Source organism: Dermacentor silvarum, chromosome 11, assembly GCF_013339745.2.
Source record: "Dermacentor silvarum isolate Dsil-2018 chromosome 11, BIME_Dsil_1.4, whole genome shotgun sequence".
In the NCBI taxonomy this organism is placed as follows: Eukaryota; Metazoa; Arthropoda; class Arachnida; order Ixodida; family Ixodidae; genus Dermacentor; species Dermacentor silvarum.
In genome coordinates, this window is record NC_051164.1 from 21,788,169 (window position 1) to 21,804,233 (window position 16,065).

At 47.6% G+C, this 16,065-nt stretch overlaps 1 protein-coding gene across 9 annotated transcripts in view; it reads right to left on the minus strand.

Moving 5' to 3' along the window:
* Window positions 1–16,065, minus strand: part of LOC119434118 (uncharacterized) — a 210,484-nt gene that overhangs the window by 114,393 nt on the left and 80,026 nt on the right. The window lies entirely within an intron of this gene.

A 16,065-nucleotide genomic window follows, 5' to 3' on the forward strand; every position in this document is an offset into this window, starting at 1 on the left:
CCTCTAAAAGGGGACGCCACCGATGAACTTTGCCTATCTTTCACCGACCAAAAGAAACTATCCAACCAAAATCCATGTTGTACACAGTGAGAACTCTCAAAAGGCCAGATCAGTTTCACCATTCATTGTTGCGAATCTTTAACCGAAGCTTTAGGGTCAGGTTACAACGTGATCAAAATGGCTAGCGGAGACCTTCTTCTTGAGGTCCCTCAAAACAGCAGTACGAGAAACTCGGCAACTTGTGACGTTCGGCAACATACCAATTTCTGTATCACCACACCGATCAATGAATAGCTCACGCGGAGGTCGTATAGAGAAGCAGACCTCCTAGAATTATCGGAAGCAGAACTCCTGGAAGGGTGGAAAGATCAAAACGTCACCAATGTAAAACGTATCATCATCAGACGGGACAACAAAGAAATCCCCACCAAACATCTTGTGCTAACATTGGATCTAGCGTTCTGCCTGAAACAATCGAAACAGGATACATTAAGTTAACTGTTCGACCATATGTCCCTAACCCTAGACGGTGCTTTCAATGCCAAAGATTCGGCCATGGCTCGCAGAGCTGTCGTGGTCAAATAACTTGCGCAAGGTGTGGAGTCCAGGGCCACTCCTCTGACAATTGTAGTGGCACTCCTCACTGTGTGAACTGCAGTGGTGACCATGCATCCTACTCACGTTCCTGCCCGAACTGGAAAAAAGAAAAAAGAAATCATCACTCTCAAAGTCCGTGAAACATATCGTTTAAGGAAGCACGCAAAAGGTGCTCACCATTCCACACGACCACTTACGCTGATGCGGCGCGTCAAGGGGCAGCGTCGCAGCGGCTATTGCCATCTGCCCAGCCCGCGCGCAGCGAGCTGTCGCTTGTGGCTCCTGCCCCTAGGGTGAAGTAGCGAAGTCTACTCCACCCAACCAGCAAACAGGCCCGGTTACCCTAGGGTTGCCGGCACCACAACAGTCCTCGGTAGCAGCCTGCGCTACGCGTAACGAACCTGCAGGCCCGCCAGCAGCTCCCACGGTGGGTGCAGTCAAGGCTGCCTCACCCTCACGGGCCCCTGCTGGCGCTGGCAACAGCCGGCGCAGCTCAGGCCCAAAGGCAACCCATCGACCTCCGGGATGATGGGCGCAAATGTCTCGTCCTTCGCGGCGAGACTTTCTCGTGAAACTTCTCGCTCGCAAGAGCGCGTGTCCGGCGCCTCACAAGAGGCAATGGACACCACACCCATCCTGACGGCGCACCAAGCGCCTAAGGAGCGGCGAGGTTCGCTCGACCGCTTCAGAAAGGACAAATCCCGCGTTACAGGGCCTGGAAAGGGCTCTGTAATCTAAGGCAACACTTCCTTTTTTAGTACACACAGCACCCATTTACATTCAGTATGGATACACAAATCATACAATGGAACATCAGAGGCCTTCTTACGAACCTCGATGATGTACAAGAACTTCTCCACGAACATAATCCAAAAGTGCTGTGTGTACAGGAACTCACTTAAAATCGGGAACATGCGAACTTCTCCGACAGTATGTTACGTTTCGTAAGACCGCGATGATGCTCGTGCATCCTCAGGCGGTGTTGCCGTTATAATTCACAAAAGCATAGCGTGTCAACGTTTGAAGCTGCAAACGCCACTTGAAGCAGTGGCAGTCCGACTTGTTCTCCTAACAAGCTCGTCACAATTTGCTCGCTTTACATACCCCCACATTACCGCTTACACAAACACGAATTTCAGTCCTTGATAGACGAATTGCCAGAGCCCTATCTTGTTCTGGGCGATCTCAATGCACACAACAATATGTGGGGCGACGCTCGCATCGATGCGCGAGGCCGTCTAATTCAAGATTTTCTGTTCTCATCCGGTGCTTGTCTGCTTAACAAAAAAGAACCTACATATTATTGTCTTGCAAACAAAACATTTTCCTCTATAGACCTCAGCATAGCTTCTCCATCCATATTGCCTGAACTTGAATGGGAAGTTATAAAAAACCCTTACGGGAGCGACCATTTCCCAATACTGCTGAGAGCACCAAGACAATACGAATCTCCACCACATGCTCCTCGGTGGAAGGTCAATGCAGCGGACTGGGATAAATTCCAAGCACTTACCAGTAAGCTCTCGTGGGCTGACATTTCATCGCTCGGAATTGACGGTGCCATCGAGTATTTGACCAATTTCATAATTGACGCAGCTTCTAAGTGTATTCCCCAAACAAGTGGACTTTCTAGCAAACGCCGTGTTCCTTGGTGGAATGAACAATGCCGGAACGCACGTAGGCAGCAGAACAAAGCATGGAGGCAGCTTCGCGATTATCCTACTGCTGAAAACCTGTCAGTTTCAAGAAAATCAAGTCCCAAGGTAGGAGAACACGCAGACAAGCCAGGAGAGACAGCTGGCAAACATTTTTATCAAGTATCAACTCGTACACGGATGAGGCCAAGGTTTGGAACAGGGTGAATAGAGTAAGAGGACGACAAACACATCCACCTCCCCTGGTACACACGCAGGGAGACAGCCTGGAGGACCAGGCAAACCATCTGGGTGCACATTTTGAACATGTGTCCAGTTCATCACATTATTCTACAGCGTTTAAAAGATACAAATCAGTAATAGAAAAACAAAAACTGGACCGAAAGAGCACCGGAAACGAACCATATAACCTACCTTTCTCCCTAGCAGAGCTGCATGCATCACTCACCTGTTGCAACCAATCTGCCCCAGGCCCTGACCGTATACTATATGACATGTTGAAAAACCTACCCTCTGAAACGAAGAAAACCCTTCTCTGTCTCTATAACTCTATATGGACCTCCGGCGAGATCCCCTCTGCCTGGAAAGAGGCCATAGTGATCCCTATCCTGAAGCAGGGCAAGGATCCATCGTCCGTATCGAGTTACCGGCCCATAGCTCTAACAAGCTGCCTCTGCAAAGCTTTCGAGAAAATGATAAACCGTCGTCTGATACATTTCCTAGAATCAAACAAGCTGCTTGACCCATACCAGTGCGGTTTTCGCGAGGGTCGATCCACCATTGACCATTTGATACGTATTGAGGCACAGATACGTGAAGCTTTTGTTCACAAACAATTCTTCCTTTCTGTTTTCCCTCGATATGGAAAAAGCATACGACACCACATGGCGGTTCGGAATACTGAGAGACCTCTCCCACTTTGGTATACGTGGTAATATGTTAAATGTGATTGAAAGTTATCTGCTGAATCGCACATTCCGTGTTCGAGTTGGCAATGCATTATCACGGCCTTTCGTGCAGGAAACCGGAGTACCACAGGGTGGGGTGCTCAGTTGCACTCTCTTCATTATAAAAATGAATTCCTTGCGTCTATGCATCCCACGCCACATGTTTTATTCAACGTACGTCGATGATATACAGATTGGATTTAAATCATGCAACCTTGCAATCTGTGAGCGGCAGGTTCAACTTGGTCTGAACAAGGTGGCTAAATGGGCAGACGAGAATGGGTTCTGCCTAAATCCACAAAAGAGCACCTGCGTCCTTTTTTCTAGAAAGAGAGGACTGTACCCCGACCCCGACATTGACCTGCAAGGACAGCGTCTACCTGTAGAAACGGAACATAAATTCTTAGGCATAATTCTTGACACTAAGCTAACATTCATACCACACTTAAAACATCTAAAAAACAAGTGCATGAAAACAATGAATATTTTAAAAGTGTTGTCACGCACTACATGGGGTAGTGACAGAAAGTGTCTGTTAAATTTGTATAAAAGCCTCATACGAACTCGCCTAGACTACGGGGCCATAATTTACCAGTCAGCCACCCCAACCGCGTTGAAGATGCTGGACCCCATCCACCATCTAGGTATTCGCTTGTCTACAGGTGCCTTTAGGACAAGCCCTGTAGAAAGCCTTTACGTGGAATCCAATGAGTGGTCCCTCCACTTCCAGAGGACCTACACAGCTTTCATGTATTTTCTTAGAGTGAATGCAAACAGTGAACATCCCTCATATTCCACCGTAAATGATTTGTCCAGCTCCCACCTCTTTCATAACCGACCTGCAGTAAGAGAGCCCTTCTCGTTGCGTGTGAGAAGTCTGGCTGAGGAAATGGATGTCCCACTCTTTGAACATCGTCTAATGACACCCACTATACAGGTCTCACCGTGGCAGTGGCAGATTGTCGACTGTGATTTGTCCTTTTTACATGTTTCGAAGCACGCCCCAGTTGCACACATTCGAATGCATTTCCTCGAACTGCAGCATAAATACTCCTGTCCGGAATTTTACACCGATGCATCAAAGTCTCATGCTGGCGTCTCTTATGCAGCGGTTGGCCCATCATTTTCAGATGCCGACGCCCTGCACCCCCTAACGAGCATTTTCACAGCAGAGGCTTATGCAATACTGTCGGCTCTTAAATACATCAAAGAATCGAAAATACCAAAAGCAATCATCTACACAGACTCACTGAGCGTAGTAAAAGCCTTAAAATCTCTTAAGAGGCACAAAAATGCTGTAATAGTATCGCTTTATTCATTCATATGTAGTATTTATGCGTCTGGCCAGCATGTTGTGGTGTGCTGGGTGCCAGGACACCGAGACATCGAGGGAAATGTACTGGCAGACCAGCTTGCCACATCCATCAAGGCAAAAGCTGGCAACACATCTATGCTCGTCCCTGTTCTCGATATGAAGCCATATCTACGCAAGAGACTTCGAGTCCACTGGCAACGTTTGTGGGACGGCCAGACTCATAACAAGCTTCATTTAATTAAGCCCCGTTTAGGGAACTGGCCATCCACCACGAAATCTAGAAGAAATGATGTCCTATTCTGTAGGCTCAGAATAGGACACACTTACGGCACGCACAATTACTTGTTGTCTGGAGGCGAACCCCCGACCTGTACTAGATGTGGGGAGGTACTTACTGTACTTCACATCCTAGTGCAGTGTCCTCTAATAGAACCTGAAAGAAAGAAACACTTTGTTCAAGCCTATAGAGAGAACATACCCCTTCACCCAGTGATGTTTTTAGCTAATGACCCGGTATTTCAGCACGACTCAGTTTTAGCCTTTTTAAACGACATCGACATTTTGCAAGTTCTTCGCCCGAGAGATTCGTAGCAGGGTCCTCTTTCAGAAGACGCTGCTGCGACAGCATTTTGAAATGCACTCTCCTCCAGGCTCTTGCTTCTAAGGGTCTCTGTGAGGCAGTAGTGCCTTGTATCGCTCACAGCTTTTTTTTATACCATATTCATTGCGCCCTATCACATCATTGTCATGATCTTATTAATTTTGTATTTTACGCACCTTTAGTGCGCAGAATTTTAGGCCCCTTTACAGCCACCCTACACCTACCCACTGTCATTGATCATACCATTTCTCACTCAGTACACCACGTCTTGGCGCTCTTTGGCCATAGCTGGCCCTTGCGCCAGAAAACAACATATATCATCATCATCATCATTGCCCTTGCGCCATAAAACACCACACATCATCATCAACCGCTCAGAACATGAATTGAGATACCCCCGCAGATGGAAAGATCGTCTATCGTATTGGCTAGAACGGGCCCGTTTTGTCTTTTTAAACGTGGATTTATATTTTGAATTATTCAATAAAAGTCGTGAAAAATGAGCTTTGGCGCCCCATGCGGCAAAAACATGAACCTATTTAGGAGGTCTACCACGTGACCTTCTACTAGTGTATGCTGCTCCTGGTCTTTTTATTAATATTGAAATGCAGTAGCATTCTTTATATTATAAGCTTTTTCTAACTTACAACGTGCAGATAAGCCTTCGTTTGTAGTGAGTAGAAAAGTAGCGCTGCCTTCGCCTTCGTTTTCGATGACTTGGCTTGGCTCATCAATCGACTGAATAACGACGATGGGGGCCAGCTAGCCGTGACGTAGGCGTGTACTTGGGGGGAAAAACGCAGTGCAGCTATAACAAAGGTCTGTACAGCAATGCAAAATTATTGTACCAGTCTATTTACCTTTAAAGGTGGCTCGAAATTGAAGATATAGGTGGTTAACCACAGTTGCACTTCCTCGAGTGAAAGCAGGACGACGAGCGGCTATCCCAATTTGCGAGCCGGGGTATCGGCATCGCTGTCACTTAGCGTTGCTGGAGGAGGGACTCATTTTTTTACAGGCTGCTCAGATCGAAAAATTCTGCTTACAAAATATCCACGCACTTTTGGAAGTAACCGCTGCAGGTGGTTACACTACCGATGGTGAGCTTTTCGTTGCGCCATAAAAAACTGGGTCCATAAATGTCGGTTGAAAGTCCCTTTAAACCTCTTTCATGACACCTTGGGTCACTGGGTGTGCGCCGCCTTTCATGATAGCCATCGTATAAAACATATGATAAATATTTACCCGCCAACCAGTAAGATAGACTGTTGATAGCATTAACTTCGACAGTCATCTCTGATGGATGCACCGCCAATTTTATTCCACGATATGGAATATTGATAGCGACATTACGACTCGGCTATCAATTCGAAGTCAGTGTTTTTTCTGTAGCACGAGCGAAGGGTTTGTTTATCATTTCTTCTTTTTCGCCACAAGAGCAAGCCAAAGAACAAAGAAGAGTCAGTCCTTAGCCTGGCAAAGGCTTCTATTACAGGCCCTGTGTGTTCCCTTCTTCCAACGACGGGTTTCATAACGTCGGTAAGGTTTATAAGATACAGCCTTATGGCAGCGAAATCACATCTAGCATGATCCACCGAACTGCAGCACTTACAATTCCCTTGGAGCAGGAACTTTTGCAAATTCAGACAGACAGAAGTGATATTAACGAGGCTGCGATGTCGAGTCCCACGCCTAAATTTCTACATGGACCGATATGGTCTGGCGATTTACCCTTTGTGCCATTTCTGGACCGCATTAGAAACGATCGACCATTACTTACTGGACTGCCGGCGTTTCTCCTCCCTGAGAAAAAGAATATTGCAAATTGCAATGCGACAGCTCGCCCTACCATTGAACACTCCGCAACTGCTGTCTTTCGGAGCTTCTGTGCTTGGACACTACAGGAAGGTATGCATTGCCATAGAGAAATTCATTATTGAATGAAACCGATTTCATTGTTAAGCGTATATTATTCCATTTATCATAACATTATTGCCTCTTGTATTAGTGTGTATATTTTTGTATATTTATTATCCAGTGAATTGTCTTAGAATTTACTTACTTTAATATATGTACCAAAATTAAAACTGACACATTTGCTAAATTTATACACTTAGCACATATATGAAGTCTGCCCGACTCTTGGCCGATCCCCTTGAGTGGGTATGCGCCAAAGATGATAAGGTCAGCATCATCATCATCATCTTTCGCCACAAGAGCAAGGAAGAGAACAAAGAAGAGGAGGCAGTCCTCTCGGCCGTCGGTCACGGGGTGGGCCATGTGAACGACGCGGGCGACGGCCATCTGAGCGAGCCTGATCTGCAGCCTGTTCCAGGTATGGGCAACTGTTTCACGACAATCTTCCGCAGTTTCTGAAAGCTGAATTACACCGTGTGCGCGCGCGGTCGGTGTATAGCCAGTGTCTGCACTCGCTGGCGCTGAAGTAAGACACGCGCCTGCACACAGTGATTGATGTATCCGGAGCCAACTTTCGACAAGGCGACTTGTATTCTTCAGCACCTGGGCATGGGGCCGAGTACGGGAGCATCTGCGTCAACGCGACTCCCTTCGTTGGAAAGTTGACTCCCGGAACATCTCTGGCTGACCACTGCCAGCAATTTGGCTTTATCCTCTTGTAAATCTCTGTCTTGTTGGATAACCTCATACAATATTTTCGCTAAAGCTCCGTCGGTAATCTCGCCCAGTCAGGTGTCGCATGACAACGCTGCACCACATGTGTTGTTGGCTATGGCTTTGCGCCAACTGTCGTGTCTGTGTTGCGCAATACGGAACCAGCCCTGGCCACAAGGCGGCCAGTTTGAGTGCGCAACTAAAATATTCTGCCGCTGTCCGGCAGAGAGGCCACGAAAACGGCCAGACCAGCGCCGACGAGGCGCTGGTTAGACATACTGAAAGATAACAGACGCGCGTCTGTATCAATGTTTGCTTTAGCCCAATTCGTCCAGCCAATGTCTCTCCACGACCCTGCGTGTGGCGAGCAGCTCATGCGCCTTTACGTTTTAACACGGCGGTGCCCAGCCATGTCAGAAGCGGGACACATACGCCTCAAGATGGGCGTTCAATTTGCTGACGTCAAGTCGTAGCATGTGCTACTGAAAATTGCTCCCACCGCTCGCCTATATAGGCTATGTGTCATAGCGCTGTTCGGGGCACGCGCAGTTACAGTGCTGCTCTCCCATAGCCAGAGGGTCTATTCTGGATATTCCGCAATTTGCATCGAAGCGTGACGTAGACGCGACGCGTATATGATGGCGCTGGTGGCAAACGTAAGTTGTTAATTTGCCTTCGACGAGGATTCACAGTTGTAGCCTAATGCACAATGCTGTGTATGTCGCTTCTTAATGGACACGTTGGCGTGCCAAATGACAAAGGCGCAAGGATGTGGCGGGCGTCATGCATTATGCATGCAGTTGCTTCTATAGCAGCAGGCATTCACGCTATTTATGATGCCGTATTTCCCTTCCACTCCCCTTGTCAACGCGGTGATTTCCCGAAGTTTTTCAAAACAAGGCGCTTTTAGTAGCGACGGCAGGTTCCGGTCATGTCATATAGAAACGAGTTCTGCGCGTAATTTCTCTAAACAGACAACGGAAAGACACCTTAACAAGCCGAAAACTGGGATGGTGTGACAGGGATCAGTTCTGATCAGCGCTGAATAATTTCAGATTGATAAATTATTTTTGAAAGCTCTACTTTCCTTCATTTCGTAGTGATAGATCGATTATTAGGGGAGAAAATGACCGCCAAGGTTTTATTTTCGAATTTCTCGACGGCGCACCAGGGCTGGTACGTCAGTGCGACGACATGAAGTACATAGCATTCCTTGTTTCTTTTTCTTGCGTTTTGGGCATGTGATTCTGTTAAAATTCTGGAAACTTCTTTAGTTCAGTCCTTTTAGAATGTGATGTTGTCCACTTTTGCCGACAATACGTTCACTAAGCCAGAGTAGGCACCTTGTGGCGGGAATGTCAAGGTCGCCTCACCACTAGTTTTTCGTTTTTGCCTATTTTCTGGCTTGCCAACGATCTTCTCGCGGTTAAGAGCGGCTATTTTGTACTTTATAAGGGTTTTACAAACACAGCTAAAGTCGTTTTCCTCCTTAGTGCCCATTTGGGAGCAGCAGCGTTTACGCAGAGACAATCGGCGGTGCATGCTATTAGCCCCAAAAATTCGTAACCCGGCCTCTATTGAGAGGCCGCTGTTGCGATGCTAGCGTTTTGTATAGCACACGCCTCCACGCCCTTACTCACGAAGGGCCCCGATGAGGCAGTAGTGCTACTGACAGTCACATATTTTAGTATATCACCGCTTCGTAGCATATCTTTTCTCCCGACATGTCACTGTACACCCTATGTATCACTGCAATAATTTTATTTAAGCATATATTTTAAGCACTCTACAGCGAATGTTTTTAGGCCGTGTCACATATACGCTCTGACATTGACCACAATGTCGACTGCAACATACCATTGTCTGGCGCTTTTTGGCCTTCCCTGGCCCTTGCGCCACAAAACCCCATTAATCGTCATCATCATCATCAGACTATCGGCGGCGACATCTTCGCAGTTGAGCCCGACAGTCGTTTGGCTGGTGGTTCTCTCATATAGTGTCAATAATTGGGGAAAACGCTGTCGCGTTAAAGAAGTCTGTGAAGCCCTAATTGCGACTCCGTGCTCTCGCAGGCTCCGGTGGGTGCCCGCCCTCGGCAGACGCGCCAGCGCGGTCCCGGACCAGCACCGGGCGATGGTGGCTCTCGCTGGAATCCTGGGCGCCTGGCTCACGCTGGCTGCGTGTTGTCGCGCCGCCACTACGGAGACCGAACTACCGAGGCGTAAGGGGCCGCCGTTTTCTGCGCAGTGACCTCGCACATAGGGCGTGCATGGTACAAAAGTACAGCCAACTCCAAACATTTTACGGACCACGGGATCTCAGAAAACGTTGAATTTCCGAGCAGCCTGGAACAGTAGCCAGCGAAACCGTACGTCACAACGTTGTTCGGATGTACTAGTCGAAGCTGGAAATGCGAATTACCAAGCTTGCCTTGCGGGGCTGCAGATATGTTCACCTTTGTCTTAAATCCCGTGGTCCGTAAAATTTTGTGGTGCATTGTACGTTGCCGAGCCCGACCACGCTGATTCTAAAATATCGGAGATCTCTTCTCAGCTAAGTAGTATATATACCCTTTCGTGCTTAGTTGGTAACGCTGTGGAATCTGCGCGAGTAGTACGGTCATATATAAGTGACTGCGCGCTTCGCAGTGGCGTTGTTTGTCTCTGGGACGTTTTCTACGAAATAAGTGCTTCATATATTGCAACTATAAATCGTGTACGTACAGTCACATCAGATCGCATGTTATTTGTGCACAGATGTGCTTCTAGTACGCGACCGCAGTCCTGGCCACTGGTTTGCTGTGGACGCCGGTCGCACAGACGTGTGACATCGCTCGATCAGTGTTGGATGTAGGTTAAAGTTTGTCACGGCTTCCATCTAATAATTACGTATTATATACTGACATAAAGGTATGAGACTTATTAAAGTGAACAACGTGATTTATACGCTTAGCTTTCTTTCACGTGCTACGTACATTTTTTTTTTTAGTTCAGGAATGTGAGCATTGAGAGAACTCTCTGTAGGGAATGATGGTAACGTTTCCTGTAATGTATACGAAAATCAATATATATTTACTTAATACTTTTGCGCAATATTACAATGACAGAAGCGGGCACATTCTTTAACTACAAATTGTACTACAAATTGTACGCATGAAAAGTAAAACACAGACAAAATGTGCCAATAGAAGCATCTAAGTCGCTGTTGTCGAATCTTGCAACGAAGGTATTCCTAACTTTGCGTCTTTATCAGGGTAATCAACGTGGCACTAACATATTTTTCACTGTTTGCTTCTGTGGTCAAATATTCTAGTATCTCTCCTGCAGTTTCATTATAGTTCTTGAAGATTTCATGCGTTTCATTGAAACACGGGCAGCGTAGACATTGTCGGCACGGTAATGGCAGGTAACCAATGTGCCTGCCTTTTTAAGTCGACAGTGTAATGGTACATTCCATTGGTTTCTACCGCGTTGCAACTCGGATCGCAACGAAGTGCAGCCCGCTCCAGATTAAAGTTAGAGAAAAATCCGAGGACAACTAAGCTCTTATTATGAGTTGCGAATTCGAAGGCATTAATGTCCAATTGAACGGTGTTGAGTTTTGCGCTGCGAGTGATGTACCGTGGCGGCACGTGCTGCCCGAGTCAGCAAGCAGCAGCCTGCGGTGCCAACGCCGCATGCCACCCATGCCGCGGTGCCCTCTCCCCTCACGCAACACCTGGCGCGCTAACGTTGCAGTATAGGTGTTCCCTTTCGCCCACTCTAATCCGTCGAGGCGCAGCTCGTGACGTGGCGTCGCAGCCAATGGCAATGCTAGTTTAGGTGCTGTTTTGCTGCTGCACATGAAAGACGCCGGCTCTATCGCTCAATGGGCCATTTGACGCTTTCGCATCAAAAGCGTCCTCAAGTCGAACATATACAGGGGCTAACCAGTGCAAATGGAGGCAAAAAGCGGACTGTTATAAACAAAACTGGCGGACCAACACAACGCGACCCCGCCGCACCGTCGCTGCAGACGCCGTGCTAACAGAAGTTTCAGCATCCACGTGACCGTAACTCCGCAAGATCGCGGTCGCGGTCCTAAGGCGAAAGTGAGAGCGCTCCCTAGAGTAGTGAGCTGGAGCGGCGCTCTGAATGTCCTGGATTTTTTCGGGTGCCGTGATACGCCGGACGTGGCGAATGGTGATGCAGCGAGTGTTTACACGAGCGCGACTGTAGCGTATCGCATTTCTTAGCCCCCCGGCGGAGGCAACACACCTCTTTGGCCTCGGCTTCACGTAGACGGCACCCCCGGACTGACCCACCCGGGGGAAATCGGTAGTTGCCTTTTCCTGTCTCTCTCTCTCTCCAACCTTCGTCTTTCTGTCTCTCTTTGCATCTCTCCTGTCTTCTTTTCACTTCCTTTTACTTGCCAATTTTCCAGGCAGCAAGGGTTAACCTGGTGTAATTTATCCAACCTTGGGTCTATTATATTAGGTTATAGTGGCTATGTACAGCTGGCGTCTGCGTCTCCTTCGGGTCTCGTAGCGTCCCCTTGTTGGGCTCGGTGGTGGGTGGCTGGCATAGCTACCGAAATCAGTGTTACCTTTATGGCTTTTTCGTCATTTCCCCGACTCCTTGATCGCCCTCATAAACGAGGGCGCACCGAAGAAGTTTTCAAGTTTTTTGGCCACCAAGTAGATAACTTTCCACGATTTCACGTGATACACTCTGAGAAAACTGAAAAGTCAGCAAGAATCATCTCACCTTTCCTGGTTGCGAAATCAGTGATTGAAACTTTTGGCCCAGGTTACAAAGTCTCAAAGTTGGCAAGCGGTGACCTACTTCTTGAACTCCGTGATAAAATGCAATATGAAAAGCTACCTAAACTTGTGTCTTTCGGGGCCATTCCTGTGAGTGTCACCCCCCACCGTTCTATGAACACCATTCGTGGTGTCATCTCCGATGATGATCTAATGGAGCTTGCTGAGACTGAACTTTTGGAGGGATGGAGGGACCAGAATGTCATCAATGTGAAAAGAATTAAGATGAGGCGTGATGGTAAAGAGATTCAAACAAAGCATCTAATCCTAACATTCGGCTCAAGTGTGCTTCCCGAGATTATCGAGACAGGCTATGTAAAGATCCGAGTCAGGCCCTATATCCCGAATCCCCTCCGCTGCTTCAAATGCCAGAGGTTTGGCCACAGTTCTCAGAACTGCCGAGGCCGAATAACCTGTGCCAAATGTGCTGATGAACATCCGTCTGAATCTTGTGAGAACGCGCCACACTGTGTGAATTGTGATGGGGAGCACGCCGCGTACTCGCGGTCCTGTCCATCTTGGAAGAAGGAGAAGGAGATCGTAATGATCAAAGTCAAAGAAAACATATCATTCAAAGAAGCACGAAGGCGGGTTTCCTACCTGCCGAAGAATAGCTTTGCCGAAGTGGCGCGTCAGGGGGCAGCGCCACCACGGCCTCTGGCGGCTGCCCGGCCCGCACACACTGAGCCGGCGGTGACGCCATCCGCCCCCTCGGCGGCTGCGGCTAGCGCTGCGCCGCCATCCCAGAAGAAGGGGCCATCGACCTCCGCCGGGCTGGTGGCCTCAAGGGTCTCGTCTCTTGAGACGAGGCCTCCACGTCCAACACAGCGCTTGCAAGAGCGCGTGTCCAGCGCCCTGCAAGAGGCGATGGACACAACAACCAGCCAGACGGCGCCATCAGCGCCTAGTGAGCGGCGAGATTCTCGCGATCGCTCCAGAAAAGAAAAATCCCGCATCACAGGGCCCGACAAAGCCTCTGTGAACTGATTTGCATTCCCTGAACGCACAGCACAAACTCCTCTTTCATTATGAACACGCAAATATTACAATGGAACGTTAGGGGCCTCCTTTGTAACCTTGATGATGTCAAAGAGCTCCTTCTTAAATATAGTCCGAGGGTGCTGTGTGTCCAGGAGACGCATCTCAAAGGAGAGAATACAAACTTTTTAAGGCACTAGGCTATTTTTCGCAAGGACCGCGACGACGCTACCGCCTCGTCGGGCGGTGTCGCTATAATAGTAGATAAAGGTGTTGCCTGTCGGCAATTGAACCTCCGAACTTCCCTTGAGGCAGTTGCTGTCCAAGCAATACTGTTCGGTAAGCTAGTCACAATTAGTTCGATTTACGTCCCTCCTTATTATCAACTTTCCAAGACACAGTTTCAAAGCTTTATTGATGAACTTCCTCCGCCGTACATAGTTGTCGGTGATGTGAACGCTCATAGCCCCTTATGGGGCGACTCTCGTTTAGATGCGCGAGGATGCCTTATAGAAAATTTTCTGTTTTCTTCAGGTGCATCTATACTTAACAAGAAAGAGCCAACTTATTACAGCGTTACACATAACACATACTCAGCCATTGATTTAAGTATAGTATCGAGTACTCTAATTCCGTATCTGGAGTGGTCCGTTCTCAGGAACCCCTTTGGGAGCGGCCATTTCCCAGTTATGCTAAACTTAACAAAACATCATACATGCTTGCCACATTTTCCTCGATGGAACATGGACTCGGCCGACTGGGAAATGTTCCGAGAGCTTATGTATTTAGGCGGAGATGAAATTGCTGTTTTTAATGTAGAAGACGCTGTTGCATACCTAACAGGTTTCATTATTAGCGCTGCAGCTAAATGTATTAAGCAAACTAGCGGATTAGCTAATAAGCGTCGCATCCCATGGTGGAATGACGAATGTCGGAAAGCGCGCAAAAATCAAAACAAAGCTTGGAGATTGCTTCGCAATTCTCCAAATGCTGAAAACCTCATTAATTTCAAACAGATCAAATCACAAGGTAGAAGAACACGTCGACGTGCAAAGAGGGAAAGTTGGGATAGGTACATCACGAGTATAAATTCGTACACCGATGAAAGAAAAGTCTGGAATCGGGTAAATAAACTAACAGGTCGGGAGTCGCATCCCCTACCCTTAGTAAGTACACAAGGTGATAGCCTGGAAGATCGGGCGGATTGTCTAGGCGAACATATTGAGTATGTGTCAAGTGCATCGCACTATACCGAAACATTCCTGAGAATCAAAGAACGCGAAGAGCGGCGACCCCTAAATCGCAAAGGCTCATCGAGTGAGGCCTACAATTCCCCATTTACTTTAGCTGAGCTTCAATCATCTCTCGCTTGTTGCAACAACTCAGCGCCAGGTGGGGATCGTATCATGTACGAAATGATTAGGTACTTACACCCCGAAACACTGAAAACACTCGTCTCTTTTTAATGCCATGTGGGCGGCTGGCTGTATTTCGTCTTCATGGAAGGAAGCCATAGTCATCCCCATACTTAAACAAGGCAAAGACCCGTCCTTGGCCAGCAGCTACAGGCCAATAGCTCTAACAAGCTGCCTGTGCAAGCTGTATGAAAAAATGATAAACCGGCGCCTAATATGCTTTCTAGAAAATTACAAAATTCTGGACACCTTCCAGTGTGGTTTTCGAGAAGGTATGTCTACTACAGACCACCTTGTCCGCATTGAGGCATATATTAGAGATGCTTTCATACATAAGCAGTTCTGTCTGTCTGTATTTCTAGACCTAGAGAAAGCTTACGACACCACATGGCGCTTTGGAATTCTCCGAGATCTTTCGGCGATGGGTGTTCGTGGCAGTATGCTTAACACAATCGAAAGTTACCTCACTAATCGCACATTTCGCGTAAGGGTGGGCAGAGCTTTGTCTAGGTCATTCACACAAGAAACTGGTGTGCCGCAGGGCGGTGTGCTTAGCTGCACACTATTTATAGTAAAAATGAATTCCCTGCGTACAGTCATCCCCCGCACAATGTTTTATTCGGTTTATGTCGATGATGTGCAGATAGCCTTTAGGTCATGTAATATTGCCATCTGCGAACGACAGGTACAGCTGGGAATGAACAGATTGTCCAAATGGGCGGAGGAGAATGGTTTTAAAGTTAACGCTCAGAAAAGCACTTGCATACTCTTTACAAACAAGAGAGGCGTAACGCCTGTCCCAAGTATACAAATCAAAGGAGATGCGCTCTCTGTGAGCAGCGAGCATAAGTTTCTAGGAATCATTTTAGATTCCAAGCTTACATTTATTCCTCATATTAAGTATCTGAGGGCAAAATACCTGAAGACAATGAACGTTATAAAACTTCTGTCCCGCACAACATGGGGCAGTGATCGAAAGTGTTTGCTTAACTTGTATAGCAGTCTTGTCCTCTCACGGCTTGATTACGGGTCTATAATTTATAATTCTGCAACGCCAAGTGCATTAAATATACTAGATCCCGTTCACCATCTGGGTACCCGCCTCGCGACCGGTGCTTTCCGAAC